Here is a 15,870-nt window from a genome sequence, read left to right as displayed (position 1 = left end):
CTTTATGGATATCACAATAAAGAAATATATCCAAATATTTCATAAAGCATCCAATATGCATTGTTGGTACAAAAATCTGCTTGCGCCGGAGAAGCTGGAGTCGGGGAAGCCGCGGTCGCCGCCGGGACCTGCAAGGGAAGTCTAAACCGAAGGTGGGGTTGCTCCGGCAAGACCCTCCGACGCTCAAGTCAGTTCTCTGCCTCAACAAGAATGGAGTGCTCGAACGGAGAATTTAGCAAAGTTTTGGGATAAGAAAATGAGCTTAAAGAATAACGTATCTGGGTCCCCCTTTTATAGGCGGAGGAGGCAACGGATTGATGGCGACGTTTGTAACCGTCTGGTAGTGGGCCGCCCATGGTCAGGGGAATTGATTGCGAAAGATAGTGGGGTAGACCCGTGGCTATCGTCATAGCCCGCCACGTAGGGCCTGTTGCAGGTAGTGGAGCGACGTCCGTTGCCGCTAGTTGTCAGCGAGTAGTGGGATCGTGCAGCACCTGCCGCAGGGAGCGGAGCAAAATCGTGGCCGTTGACACAGCCTGTCAGAGAGTAATGGGTCCGCCGCAGGGGGTGATGGAGCCGCGCGGGATCCGCTACAGGAAGTGGAACAGGATCATGGTTGTTATTGTGATCTGCCAAGGGGTGCGGATCTGTTGATCGAGGTTCGGCAGTGGTCGGAGTTCGGCCTTTGTAGGAGTCCGGGAGGGGTCCTCCTTTCGGTTGAGGTCGTGGGTGGAGTCCGGCTCCAGCAGCTGATACTGAGGTCGGAGCCTGGCTCCCGTAGGAGTCCGGGCGAAACTGTACTGCTGTCGATGGTGGAGCCCGGCTCCCGTAGGAGTCCGGGCGAAGCTGTTCTGCTGTCGATGGCGGGGCTCGGCTCCCGTAGGAGTCCGGGCGGAGCCGTTTTGCTGTCGATGGCGGAGCCCGGCTCCCGTAGGAGTCCGGGCGGAGCCGTTCTGCTGTCGATGGCGGAGCCCGGCTCTCGTAGGAGTCCGGGCGGAGCCGTTCTGCTGTCGATGGAGGAGCCCGGCTCCCGTAGGAGTCCGGGCGGAGCCGTTCTGCTGTCGATGGAGGAGCCCGGCTCCCGTAGGAGTCCGGGCAGAGCTATGCTGCTGTCGATGGCGGAGCCCGACTCCCGTAGGAGTCCGGGCGGAGCCGTTCTGCTGTCGATGGCAGAGCCCGGCTCTCGTAGGAGTCCGGGCGGAGCCGTTCTGCTGTCGATGGAGGAGCCCGGCTCCCGTAGGAGTCCGGGCGGAGCTGTGCTGCTGTCGATGGCGGAGCCCGGCTCCCGTAGGAGTCTGGGCGGAGCCGTTCTGCTGTCGATGGTGGAGCCCGGCTCCCGTAGGAGTCCGGGCGGAGCCGTTCTGCTGTCGATGGCAGAGCTCGGCTCCCGTAGGAGTCCGGGCGGAGCCGTTCTGTTGTCGATGGAGGAGCCCAGCTCCCGTAGGAGTCCGGACGGAGCCGTTTTGCTGTCGATGGAGGAGCCCGGCTCCCGTAGGAGTCCGGGCGGAGCCGTGTTGCTGTCGATGGCGGAGCCCAGCTACTCGAAGTCGATTCCGTCGAGGATTTCGACTGTGGGTATTTTATACCCAACACCAGTCCCCCTACTTTCAGTTTGAATTTCAAGCGAAGGAAGTACACACAGAGAGAGATGTGCACAGCCAGAATCGCTCCTTCGAATCCTGCGCACTGCCGCCCCCAGATATTTTGACATTTAATGCGCGCACGTCAAAGTCCATTTTTCGATGAAGGTGACCTGAAAAGTCTTTTCAGAACCCTCATTGAAATGCGATCCCAAGCGTCGTACCGCGGGAATTTGTGAGCGGTTAACCCTCGATGGCGATGAAGGGGATAAGCGCGACACGTGGCACACACCAGCTGGCTCAGGAATACCCGCCGCCATAACTGTGCCAGGATCCGTCGGCTATTTAAACCCCTCAGTCCCTTCGTGGCTTCATCCTGGCGCTTTTCTTTCGTCTGAGAGTCTTGCTTCTCTCGCACCAGTCCTTGTCTCCTTCCCTCACACCATGTCCTCTACTCGGGAGGCTGTTCTTGAGGGAATTTTTAGGGCTTGGAGGAAGGTGAGGAGGAGAATGGCGACCGGTGAGAATGTCCGTCGTTTTAAAGGAGGCCCAAGGAAGAATTCCTTCAACAACAGGGGTTTAATAACGGGGGCTGTCGGTGAAGTTATTCTGCCCATGAATTTCGGAGTAGCAAGGTGGGGTGATACCGGTCAAGAGGGCAGAGCAGTCGTCATAAGCCATGACGGGATCCTTGACGCCGTCGGGGCCAAGAGACCAGAGGCGGTCGGCGTCGACGGTGGGGCAGTAGAACTTATTGCGGGGACGGTGGAAGTAACGCATGCCGACCTTGCCGGAGCATCTTGGGTGGCGGCCGTCGTGGTGCATTCGGTGATGAGGCACATCTCTGGTGTCGCTACCGCTCCTGAAGTGGCTACGGTTCTTCTTGAAACAGGTCTTCGCTACTACCGCCGTTGCCCTTACCGCCTCCGGAGATCTATCCCACCCCTTTCCCGCTAAGGTTGGGACTTCGAAAACAGAATGAGGCGAGATGGGGCGAGAGCTGTTACACGCACTGGAGAACGCGACTGAGAAGGATAGAGACAGAGAGAGGAGTTCGTAGCTCGGAGCGGCCTCCGGTTCGTCCTGCCCGAACCGTGCCTGCGAGACTTGCGATGACGTGTATCTTCTTTTTCTTCTTTTTTTCCTGACCCACCGGGTCCTGTGACGTATACTTTTGTTAAATGAAAAAGAGATTTTGGTACCTCGTCTGCATCTTGCGTTAAATAGTTGTCTGTCGAATTTCTTCATTTTCTTTCCTTCTCTTCGTCTATGTTACGTCGTCCCAAGTTCGTCGGCGACCTCTTCAGTACATGTGGGGTCATCATTCGCCGAGCTCCTTTTCGGCTTTTATGCCATTCGAAGATACCCACTTGTCAGGTTTGCTTGGGGCCCTTCGGGCCCAAGATTCCTCCTAGGGCTTGAACCCGGGGATTCGAGCTCCCGTTGCCTTCGGGCACTATTTGCTTTTCTTTTTTGCTTGGATTTTTCTCTGCTGAAGTCGGGGCTAAGTTCGGCTCCCTTGACAGTCCGAATGGAGAAGCCCTCCTGAAGTTGGAGTAGCCCGGCTCTCGTAAGAGTCAGGGCAAAGTTTTCCTGCAATCAAAGTCATAGGCAAAGTCCGGCTTCCGTAGAAGTCCGGGTGGGGTTGTCCTGTAGCTGATGTCGGCGATGGAGCCCGGCTCCCGTAGGAGTCCGGGTGAAGTCTTTTTTGTTGTTGGAACCCGGCTGCCGTAGGAGTCCGGGTAAAGTCTTCTTTGCCGTTAGAACCCGGCTCCCGTAGGAGTCCGGGCCTTTCATTTTGCTCGAGCCGGCATGAGGTTCTCCTCGTGTTCCTGACACGGCTGTGGGGGTACATTGGGGCGTTGTAAGGCCTCTCCCCCTATCCGGTCTAAAAGAACCGGGCCTTCGACTTTGCTCAAGTTAGGGCGAGGTTCTCCTCCTGTCCCTAACAGGGCTGTGGGGGCACATATGGGCGTTGCGAGGCCTCTCCCCCCATCCGGTCTAAAAGAATCGGGCCTTCGACTTTGCTCAAGTTAGGGCGAGGTTCTCCTCCTATCCCTAACAGGGCTGTGGGGGCACATATGGGCGTTGCGAGGCCTCTCCCCCCATCCGGTCTAAAAAAACCGGGCCTTCGACTTTGCTCAAGTTAGGGCGAGGTTCTCCTCCTGTCCCTAACAGGGCTGTGGGGGCACATATGGGCGTTGCGAGGCCTCTCCCCCCATCCGATCTAAAAGAACCGGGCCTTCGACTTTGCTCGAGTTAGGGCGAGGTTCTCCTCCTGTCCCTAACAGGGCTGTGGGGGCACATATGGGCGTTGCGAGGCCTCTCCCCCCATCCGGTCTAAAAGAACGGGCCTTCGACTTTTATAAGGTTGCCCTCTTGTTTTTGATATAGTTTGCTTGAATTGTCCCAAGACAAATGGACACGCATTTTTTGATTAGGACGAAATTACTGGTAGTACATCCGTAAGTTTTCTGAACTCCATGGTCGCGGGAGGTCGGCTCCTCCGAGCTCCTTAAGATAATAAGTTCCAGGCCGGACTACTTCTTTGACCTCGTAAGGTCCCTCCCAGTTTGGGGCAAGCTTCCCCTGGCCCTGTGGTTGCGAGACAGCAGCTCGTCGGAGCACTAGATCTCCTGCTTTAAATGCCTTGTTCTTGACTCGGGCATTGTAATATCGGGCAACTTTCTGTCTGTAGGCTGCCATTCGAACCTGAGCAATCTCCCGCCTTTCTTCCAGCAGGTCGAGGTTGGCTCTGAGACTCAGTGCGTTTTGGGGTTCGTCGAATGCCACGACTCGTGCCGATGGGAGTTTAAGCTCGATCGGGATGACGGCTTCCGTACCAAAGGCTAAAGCAAAGGGAGTCTCCCCTGTAGGCAACCTCTGGGTGGTTCGATACGCCCATAGCATATGATAAAGTTCGTCCGCCCAAGTTCCTTTTGCTTTTTCGAGCCTTGTCTTAATCCCCTGCAAAAGGGTTCTGTTAGTTACCTCAGCTTCCCGTTCGCCTGAGGATGGGCCACTGATGTGAAGTTGTGGGAGATGTTTAGATTTCACAGAATTCAGCAAATCTGGCTCCCGTGAATTGCCGTCCATTATCAGTGATTAGGGTTCTAGGTAAACCGAACCTGCACATGATCGATTTCCAGACGAAATCCTGCACTTTCCTTCTGTGATTTTTGCTAGTGGCTCGGCCTCGACCATTTGGTGAAGTAGTCGATTGCTACAAGGAGGAATTTCCTTTGACCGGACGCCATGGGAAAGGGGCCAAGAATATCCATCCCCCATTGTGCAAAAGGCCATGGGGCACTCAAGGGTGTGAGCTCGGTAGCAGGTTGTCTCTGGACGTTGGCGTATCTCTGGCATCGATCACATTTTTGACATATTCGATCGAATATGATGCATTGTTGGCCAGTAATACCCTTGGCGGAGTAGCTTGTGGGATAGAGACCTGGCACCCAATGGCTTCCGCAAGCTCCCTCGTGTACTTCCCATAAAGCGTAGTCAGCTTCTGAGGGCCGGAGGCACCTCAAGAGGGGCAAGGAGTACGATCTTTTGTACAATTTGCCCTCATAAAGGATGTACCGGGAGGCTTGGTTTCGGAGTTTCGGGCCTCTTTCGCATCCTGGGGGAGAATCCCATCTCTAAGATAGGTTACCAGCGGGTCGACCCAGCTGGGCTCGTGGTCGATCTCCATTACGAGTCGCAGTTCTTCCTACTCGGATATTTTAAAACTTCAAAGAGGATGCCTTTGGGCAATTCGGCCGGAGCCGATGTCGCCAGTTTGGAGAGAAGATCGGCTCTGGTATTCTCCGACCTTGGAATTTGCCTGATGTCGAAATTGCCAAAGGCAGGGGTGAACTCCTTCACCTTCTCAAGATATTTGGCCATACTGTCCTCCCGCGCTTCAAAGCTCCCGCTGACTTGCCCCACCACAAGTTGGGAATCGCTGTGCACCCGAGTTGACCTATTCCAAGCTCCCTGGCGACCCTCAATCCTGCGATCAGAGCTTCATATTCCGCTCCATTGTTTGTTGCGGGAATTCGAAATGCAGAGCGTACTCCGTGATGACTCCCTCCGGGCTGGTCAAGATCAGGCCTGCACCCGCGCCTGCCATGTTGGAAGATCCGTCCACATGGAGGGTCCAAAAGCATCGGAGGAACTGGCTTCTTCGTCGGGGGAGATCGGTTGAGTCTTCAGGTCGTCAATTTTGCTTTGCTCAGGTTCGGCCTCCTCGGGGATGGTGCACTCTACTATGAAATCCGCCAATATTTGGGCCTTTATTGCCGGTCTAGGTTTGTAGTTGATGTCGAATTCTATGAGCTCGATTGCCCATTTTGCCATTCTCCCAGAGGTATCAGCTCGGTGCAAAACCACCTTGATCGGTTGATCGGTGAGTAACGTCACCGTGTGCCCTTGAAAGTAAGGCCGGAGTCTCCGAGCTGCAATCAACAAGGCGTAGGTCAGTTTTTCTAATTTAGTATACCTGGTCTCGGCGTCCCTCAACACGCGACTAATGTAGTAGACCGGTCGCTGGACTTTCATTTCCTCTTTGACAAGGATAGCTGCAAGGGCTGTGGGAGAGACTTCCAGGTACAAAAATAGTTCCTCCTTAGGCTCGGGCTTCGCCAGCAGTGGGGGCGAGCTAAGGTAGCTTTTTAATTCTTCGAATACCTGTTGGCATTCAGAGGTCCAACAGAAGTTCTTCGGCTGCTTGAGGGTTTGAAAGAAGGGCAAACATCGTTCGGCCGACCTCGCGACAAAGCGATTAAGAGCCGCGACTCTTCCCGTGAGGCACTGAACCTCCTTGATCGACCTTGGGGCGGTCATATTTTGGATGGCGCAAATTTTCTCCAGATTGGCCTCGATCCCGCGCCCCGATACCATGAAGCCCAGGAACTTTCCTGAGGTTACCCCAAAGGCGCATTTGGTCGGATTCAGCTTCATTCTATACTTTCGAAGAGCGCCAAAGGTTTCCTCGAGGTCAGCGACATGATTTCTGGAAGACCTGCTTTTCACGAGCATATCGTCCACGTAAACCTCCATGTTTCGGCCGATCTGCTCCTTGAAGATTTTGTTCACCAGTCACTGATAGGTTGCGCCCGCATTCTTGAGGCCGAACGGCATAACCCTGTAGTAGTAAAGGCCGCGATTAGTAATAAAAGCTATCTTTTCTTCATCTTCCAATGCCATTCTAATCTGGTTATAGCCGGAGAACGCATCCATAAAAGTGAGAAGCTCATGGCCTGAGGTAGCGTCCACCAGTTGGTCGATCCTGGAAAGGGGGTAGCTGTCCTTTGGGCAAGCCTTATTCAGTTTTTTGAAGTCGATACACATCCTCCACTTACCGTTTGCTTTCTTGACCAAGACAACATTGGAGATCCACTCAGGATAATTGACTTCCTTGATAAATCCGGTCTTGAGAAGTTTATCCACTTCCTCGGCTATTGCCTTCTGCCTCTCCGGGGCATGACTCCGGATCTTTTCTTTTGTCGGCCGATGTTTAGGGTCGACCGCCAGATGATGTTCCATGACTTCTATGTCGATCCCCGGCATATCCGCCGGGACCCATGCGAAAACGTCCGCATTCCTTCAGAGGAAATCCACGAGACGCGTCCGCACCTCCTCCTCCAGGTTGGATCCAATTAACACCACATGCTCCACATTCCCATCATTCAAAGGAATTGGTATTAGGTCCTCGATTGGACCGCCCCTCTCTTCAGTGAGGTCATCGCGTGCATCCAATCCATCGACCGGACAGAGGTCCGCTTGATCGTTTCTTTGCAGGGCAATGTTGTAGCAGTGCCTGGCCAACGCTTGGTCTCCCCGGACTTCTCCGATCCCCTTGTCGGTGGGGAACTTCAATTTCAAATGGTAGGTCAAAACAACGGCTCTGAGGGCATTGAGGCCGGGTCGGCCAAGAATTGCATTGTAGGCAGATGGTGCCTTTACCACCAGGAAATTTACCAGGGCTCTGGACTGCTTTGGATGCTGACCCGCGGTCATAGTTAGAGCTATCATTCCTTTCGTCGGAACGGCGTCACCAGTAAACCCTATTAAGGGGGAGCAAATCGGCCTTAGATGACCGCCAAGAGTGGCCATTCTTGAAAAGGCATTGTAGAATAAGATGTCGGCCAAACTTCCGTTGTCGACGAGAATGCGACGGACGTCATAATTTGCTATGTTCAAGGAAACTACGACCGCGTCGTTATGAGGGAATTGGACTCCCTGGGCGTCTTCTTCAGTGAAGGCTATGGGTTCTTTAACTTTTTGCCGCTTGAGGGATGCAACTGATGTGCTGATTGCCCCCTATCGGGATTCCCCCGAGATGACGTTGACGGAATCCGATGGAGACTGGTCACCCGACCACCCTTTATCGACGACCATAGCCGGAGGTAGTTGTGCAGAAACCTCACGTGAGGGCATCAGATGGGGAAAAGAGGATTGGGTGCCGGAAAAGATGGCCGGAAGCGGGTCCGTTGAGCGCTCCTTCAAGAACAAGGGTGCTGCGAAGGTTCAACCCCTCCTTCTAGCGCCAATCCTGTTGGTGCAAAAATCTACTTGCGCCGGAGAAGCTGGAGTCGGGGAAGCCGCGGTCACCGTCGGGACCTGCAAGGGAAGTCTAAACCGGAGGTGGGGTTGCTCCGGCAAGACCCTCCGACGCTCAAGTCAGTTCTCTGCCTCAACAAGAATGGAGTGCTCGAACGGAGAATTTAGCAGAGTTTTGAGATAGGAAAATGAGCTTAAAGAATAACGTATCTGGGTCCCCCTTTTGTAGGCGGAGGAGGCAACGGATTGATGGTGACGTTTGTAACCGTCTGGTAGTGGGCCGCCCATGGTCAGGGGAATTGATTGCGAAAGATAGTGGGGTAGACCCGTGGCTATCGTCATAGCCCGCCACGTAGGGCCTGTTGCAGGTAGTGGAGCGGCGTCCGTTGCCGCTAGTTGTCAGCGAGTAGTGGGATCGTGCAGCACCTGCCGCAGGGAGCGGAGCAGAATCATGGCCGTTGACACAGCCTGTCAGAGAGTAATGGGTCCGCCGCAGGGGGTGATGGAGCCGTGCGGAATCCGCTACAAAAAGTGGAACAGGATCATGGTTGTTATTGTCATCTGCCAGGGGGTGCGGATCTGTTGATCGAGGCTCGGCAGTGGTCGGAGTTCGGCCTTTGTAGGAGTCCGGGAGGGGTCCTCCTTTCGGTTGAAGTCGTGGGTGGAGTCCAGCTCCAGCAGCTGATACTGAGGTCGGAGCCTGGCTCCCGTAGGAGTCCGGGCGGAGCTGTTCTACTGTCAATGGTGGAGCCCGACTCCCGCAGGAGTTCGGGCGGAGCCGTCCTGCTGTCGATGGCGGAGCCCGGCTCCCGTAGGAGTCCGGGCGGAGCTGTGTTGCTATCGTTGGCGGAGCCCGGCTCCCGTAGGAGTCCGGGCGGAGCCGTGTTGCTGTCGATGGCGGAGCCCGGCTCCCGTAGGAGTCCGGGCGGAGCCGTTCTGCTGTCGATGGCGGAGCCCGACTCCCGTAGGAGTCCGGGCGGAGTCGTTCTGCTGTCGATGGCGGAGCCCGACTCCCGTAGGAGTCCGGGCGGAGCCGTTCTGCTGTCGATGGCAAAGCCCGGCTCCCGTAGGAGTTCGGGCGGAGCTGTGTTGCTGTCGATGGTGGAGCCCGACTCCCGTAGGAGTCCGGGGGGAGCCGTTCTGCTGTCGATGGCGGAGCCCGACTCCCGTAGGAGTCCGGGCGGAGCCGTCCTGCTGTCGATGGTGGAGCCCGACTCCCGTAGGAGTCTGGGCGGAGCCCGGCTCCCGTAGGAGTCCGGGCGGAGCCGTTCTACTGTCGATGGTGGAGCCCGGCTCCTGTTGGAGTTCGGGCGGAGCTGTTCTGCTGTCGATGGCAGAGCCCGGCTCCCGTAGGAGTTCAGGCGGAGCCGTGTTGCTGTCGATGGTGGAGCCCGGCTCCCGTAGGAGTCCGGGCGGAGCCGTTCTGCTGTCGATGGCGGAGCCCGACTCTCGTAGGAGTCTGGGCGGAGCCGTTCTGCTGTCGATGGTGGAGCCCGGCTCCCGTAGGAGTCCGGGCGGAGCTGTGTTGCTGTCGATGGCAGAGCCCGGCTCCCGTAGGAGTCCGGGCGGAGTTGTGTTGCTGTCGATAGCGGAGCCCGGCTCCCGTAGGAGTCCGGGCGGAGCTGTGTTGCTGTCGATGGCGGAGCCCGGCTCCCGTAGGAGTCCGGGCGGAGCCGTTCTACTGTCGATGGTGGAGCCCGGCTCCTCGAAGTCGATTCCGTCGAGGATTTCGGCTGTGGATATTTTATACCCAACAAGGAGAATGCCTTTTCGGTGAGATTTTTAACATATCTAGAAGAAAATAAAATTCTCTCTTATTGAAATCAACTTTGTTAGACATAGTTTAATCTATGATAGGATTTACAAGTCTATCAATCTTCTTTTAAGATTATGCTCTTGAGACTACTTATCATATTCTCAACTAGATTCTGAATTAATGAATCGCAAAGACACCATATGAGATATAGACTAGGCATAAGCCGATACTTTCTTATCTTAGGGTTTGGAAGTGTTTATTTTATATCAAGTATTTGTAGATCGATTAGCTTGGATCCCGATCCTATATATATTATTTTATAGGATACCCCAAAGAATCTAAGGAATATTACTTCTACCTTGCTGAAGAACAAAAGTTGTTCGGCATTTCTTTTAGAAAAGGAGTACCTTGGTGAAGGAACTGATGCCTTTAATGTGAAACTTATGAAGTTCAACAAATAGAAAAACCGACACACTCTACTAAACTCAGAGAACCGAATTTGATTAGATCAAATTTGGAACCCATTGTAGAGGCATCATTAAGGAGATCTGATAAAGTACCGCTTCCGTTAGATAGATACTTCAGTTTCTAATTTTGAGATGTGATCTTATTGAACTCAATGAGAACAATAAGGATTTGATAACCTACATGCAGAGGTCTAACTTCGATTAGTGGCTTGGAGCCATAAAATTTGAAATAGAGTCCATAATGGTCAGTGGTGTATGGACACTCATTGATCCACTCGAAAGGGTAAAGTCCATAGAGTGTAAGTAGATATTCAATAGGATCAGAGGGCACGACGAGAAGGTGGAGACTTACAAGGCCCATCTGGTTGTCTAAGGATATTGTTAACGTTATGGTATTGACTATGACAAGATAATTTTTTTCTGTGTTAATGCTAAAATATTTTAGAGTTAGAACATGTATTTTGATAAAGTGATCAAAATTCATGGCTTCATTGAGAACGAAGAAGAACCCTACAAACATAAATGGGTTAATAGGTCTGTGAGTGTATTTCTTATTTTGTATATGAATGAAATTCTCTCAATCAAAAATGATATTCCTTACATTACAGGAAATAAAGATTTCACTGTTATCATTGTTTTCCACAAAGGACTTGAAAAAAGCATCCCTTATCCTAGGGATGAAGATCTATACAGATAGATCTAAGAGACTACATGGGTTATCTCTGTCTACGTACATAGAGTATTTATGAGTAGAATTTATTCTATCATGTACATCATGTACGAGACTGGATTTAGCATACTCCCTAGGGGTAGTGAGTGGATATCTGCAAGATATGGATGAGAATCACTGAAAGATTATCCTTAAGTATTTGAGAAATACTAAGGATTGGTAACTCGATTATGGAGAATCTAGCTAAAAACTTGCAGAGTATGACTCCAATTTTTAGTTGGATAAAATAATCGTAAGAGCGCGTCAGAATACATCTTTATCCTAAATAATGGAGCAATCAGTTGAAAAAGTTCCAAGAAGTAAAATTATAGCCAAATTCAAATTGTGAGGCTGAATATATTGTAGCATCTGATGCTTGCAAGGAAGCTATGTAATTGTAGAGATTTATTAGCAAGCTAGGAGTGGCACCCTCCAATGATGATTTTGCTATATTATACAGCACCAAAGCCATAGCTCATGCATTGGAGCCAAAGTCCCATTAACTTACTAAGCATTTTGCATCGCTATTACCTTATTCAAAAATTACGAATAGAGATAATGTTGAACTTTAGAAGATCGATAGAAAGAAGAGCCTGACTAACCTATTTATTAAAGTCTCGATATCTAGGAGTTCTGAGATGATAAATCGAAGATGGGTATATGATACTATACTGATTGATTTTAGTCCAAGTGAGAGTTATTGAGAATTGTATCCTAAAGCTAATCATTTGATGATTGTGCAAATTATAAATATATATGAATTGATCAATAATAAAAGTTATTTAGCTTTTTTCATCACAAGGTTATATCTTCTAACAAACTTCTATGTTGCGATGAAGTCCTTAAGACTACTTTGATAGATAAAAGAGGTTTTATCGCACAGTCCTTAAATTGGTTCATGATCAAACAATACGTTATTACTAGGATGATAGTGATATCAAGTGTAGGTCATTGTGTACCATATGCATTGGTTATCCTCATAACCAAATGATGTGGAGACACTGGTATGGCATGTAGGTGAGATATATGAGTACATCGTCACTGAACATGACCAACTGTGGAGTACTCTGCTATCAAGAATAGCTCATGAAGGGTATGGATATAAGTGTCTCTCTGATCTAAGATTACCATGGTTATTTGCAGTAACTCACTGTACTTTGATGTCGGACTATCTAAATTTTTAATTCAGTGATGAAAGATTTTTAGGTACAGTCAAGTACTTGTCAAGTTGGTGTGTGAGTCAAGATGGGATTGACCCCTCCGAATTAGTAGGAGTTAATGTATCAATGTATTTCAATTTAGCAAAACCTAAGCCTGGATAATCTATGTGATGGATTTGAAAGATTAAAATATAATGTAGATGACTTATCTATGATTGATAGTTAAATCCTAGGTCGTCCTTGGGCATTTGGATCAAAGGGATAAATTATATAGTAACTATATGCCAGTAGGTTCTTGAATATTGCTTTGCCATCATTCGACCTATCTGGACATCGGATTTCATTACTAGATGGTTACATCAATTAGTTCAAAAATCTATTTCTGTACTACTGACTTAGGTTCAAACCTACAGGGTTACACTCAAAAGAAGTTTCTGATTGATTATATGGCTGATCAACGATTGAGAATCATTTAAGGGTTTAATCATAAATTCGATTGATAGTTAACTTTATTCAAAAGTTACAATAAATTTATTCACTGAGTGTTAGTGAATCAATGAAGGATTAATTAATAATTAGATTACTGATTAGTTCAATTTGATTAAGCAAAGAGGATTAAATAAAATCTAATTGAATTAGATTCAATTAGGTTTGACTCAATTAGGTTATGAGATGATGTAATCGCTAAAGGAGAATTATCTCTGATTTGATCAGAATTTTGGTTCAATCAATTCTTAATTTGATTGAAATTTGATTAAAAAATTATGAATCTAATTAGATTAGTTGTCATGTACTTATTTGGGCTAAACCAGATATGCTTTGGTTTGGAGTCAAATAAGAAAATTAAAAGTCCATATAATGTTGGACTCCTCCCCTTGCACCAACCAACTTTTGGATGCCATTCTTCTTTATGCACAAAAGTTTTTTGCATGAGATTTCTTCATGCCAAAAGGCCCTCTACCCTCCCTATCTCACATTCAAAAATGGTTAATTATCTAATCTTTATGGTATGTTCAAATCTGATTTGAATTGGTTACCATATGGATAATGTTTGACCTTATTTATAAGACCTTGCACCCACTTATTTTGTTCCTTTCTTTTGTGCAACCAAAAAAAAAAAATTTTTATCATGAGAAATCAGTTAGAGAACTGATATACCATAAAAAAATATGAAAAGGGGCATCCCATATTTGTTTTGGCATGGATTTGTGAGAGGAGGTGACAACTTGATAAAGTCCAACATCCCCAGGACTCTTAACACCCTTGCTCCTTACATGCCAAAATAAAAGGGATCTTTTTTTTATTTTATGTGGGTAAGAGAGAAAGAAAGATGGTCTTCATGTGAAAGGGCTTGTGGCATGGGTTCATGGTGTGAAAATGGGGAGGAGAGTCCTCTTCTCTTGGGTGAGTGCAAAACCTAAATTTTAGGATTTGTTCTTAGGGTTTTGGAAGAGAGAAAAATTTGAAAAAATTATTTTTTCTCCTTTCTTCTTCCACATCTCCATCTCCTCCAGATGACCTTCTTCAACCTCTAGAAAGGTTTTAGATATTTGAAGAAAAGATTCAGATCAGCCAACGAAAAGGTCTTTGCATAAACTAGCATTTTCGAGAAGACCGATCATATTGGAGCTTTGAGTGGACCTTCCGTAGAGGTCGGACATATATGCGGCTGCGAGCAACTAGCAAAGATCATCTTTACCATATCTCTTTGTAGCGATCATCGATCTATGCTTAGGTATCATATTCTGAACTCAGATAGATGTAGATTTGATCTACTATTCACATCTATGCTTGCAGATTTTATCTTCTAGATTTTTCAAATTTTATATGCATCATATCATGTCATAGATTTTAGAGTAGGTTGATTTGATGATTAGATTATATTCATGTTAGATTAATATGATTAATCTAGTTGCCTTCTACTATATTTTATTTCAAAAATTTTTAAAATACATATATGAAATCGTCTATATTTTTCAATAGACTGTACCCAGTAGCCTTCCGTCACTACATTAGAAATACAGGTAGTCTGGTACCTAAGCACACTGAGTTGCTTGTAAGTCATTATAGTGATCTTAGATTTGAGGAACACTTATACCTATACATTTCACAGGCTGCTTTTGATAGTAGAGCACTCTATATGTGAGTCACTTGTTTAGTGATGATGTACTCCTATATCTTATCTATATGCCATACCAGTATTTTCACACTCCTTGATTATAAAAATAACCAATCTATATGGCACACAATGATCTACACTCGATAAACATCATCATCTTAATAATGATGTATTATTTGGTCATGAATATGTTTAAGAACTATTCGATAAATCCTCCTTTATCAATCATAATATAATTCTAAGGACTTCATCACAATACAAGAGTTCTAATAATGAAGATATACACCTTGTGATGGAAAAATTAAAATAACTTTTATTCATTGATCAATAATTCATATACAAAATCTAATTATTTATAATAAGCCAATTTGGCTTTAGGACAAAATTTCCAACACCTTCTTGGAGAGAGAAATTTCTTAGCCTATCCATAGATAATCTTTTTTGAAATTCTTCATGTTGAACTATTTCAGCATGTTATCGATGTACGTAGGTTGGGATAACCCAAGCAACCTTCTAGATCTATCTCTATAGATCTTCATCCCTAGGATGTAGGATGCTTCTTCCAAATCTTTCATGGAGAACTACAATAATAGCCACAGCTTTACACTTTACAAAGATAGAATGTTATTTTCTATTAATAGTATGTCATCTACATATAGTATAAGAAAGATAACTATAGAATTGTTAGTGCACTTGTAGATGCAAGGCTCTTCTCCGATCCTAATGAAGCCATACATTTTGATCATCTTATCAAAATATATATTCTAACTCCTAGATGCTTGCTTCAGTCCATAAATGGACCTATTTAGCTTGCATACTTAAGATTCATCTGAGGATGTGAACCCTTTAGGTTGTATCATATGCACCTCTTCTTTTAACTCCTCATTAAGGAAGATGGTTTTGATATCCATTTTTTAGATTTTAAAATCTAAGTGTGTCGCTATCACAAGCATGATTGGATGGACTTGAGCATTACTACAGGAGAGAATATTTTGTCATAGTCAATATCACAATGCTGATGGTATCCCTTGGCAACTAGATGGACTTTATAAGTCTCCATCTTTTCGTCCACTCCTCTTTTCTTCTTAAAAATTTATTTATATCCTATGGATTTAATCCCTTCAGATGGATCAACCAGTGTCCATACACCATTGATCTCCATGGACTCCATCTCAATTTCATGGCATCAAGCCATTTCTAGGTGTCGGATCTTTGCATAGCATCTATGTCGGTGATCAAATCCTCATCATTCTTATCTAGTTCAATATGATCACCATCCCAGACCAAAAAATCATTGTATCTATTCGACTGATGCGGTACTCTATCAGATCTCCTTAATGGCACCTCTCCAGGCTCTAGATTTGATTCTCCAATCAAATCTGATTCTGTATGTGCCAGTATTTCTACCTCACAAATTTTACTAAGTTTGATTTTAGTGGCATTAGTTCCTTCCCCAAGAAACTCTTTTTCTAAAAAGACTATTCTGTTGTTGATGAATGCATTTTACTCTTCAGTGATGTAGAAGTAGTA

Source organism: Elaeis guineensis, chromosome 13 (assembly GCF_000442705.2).
Source record: "Elaeis guineensis isolate ETL-2024a chromosome 13, EG11, whole genome shotgun sequence".
NCBI classification, from domain to species: Eukaryota; Viridiplantae; Streptophyta; class Magnoliopsida; order Arecales; family Arecaceae; genus Elaeis; species Elaeis guineensis.
The sequence above is the reverse complement of the archived record's forward strand: the minus strand, read 5'-3'. Positions refer to the sequence as shown.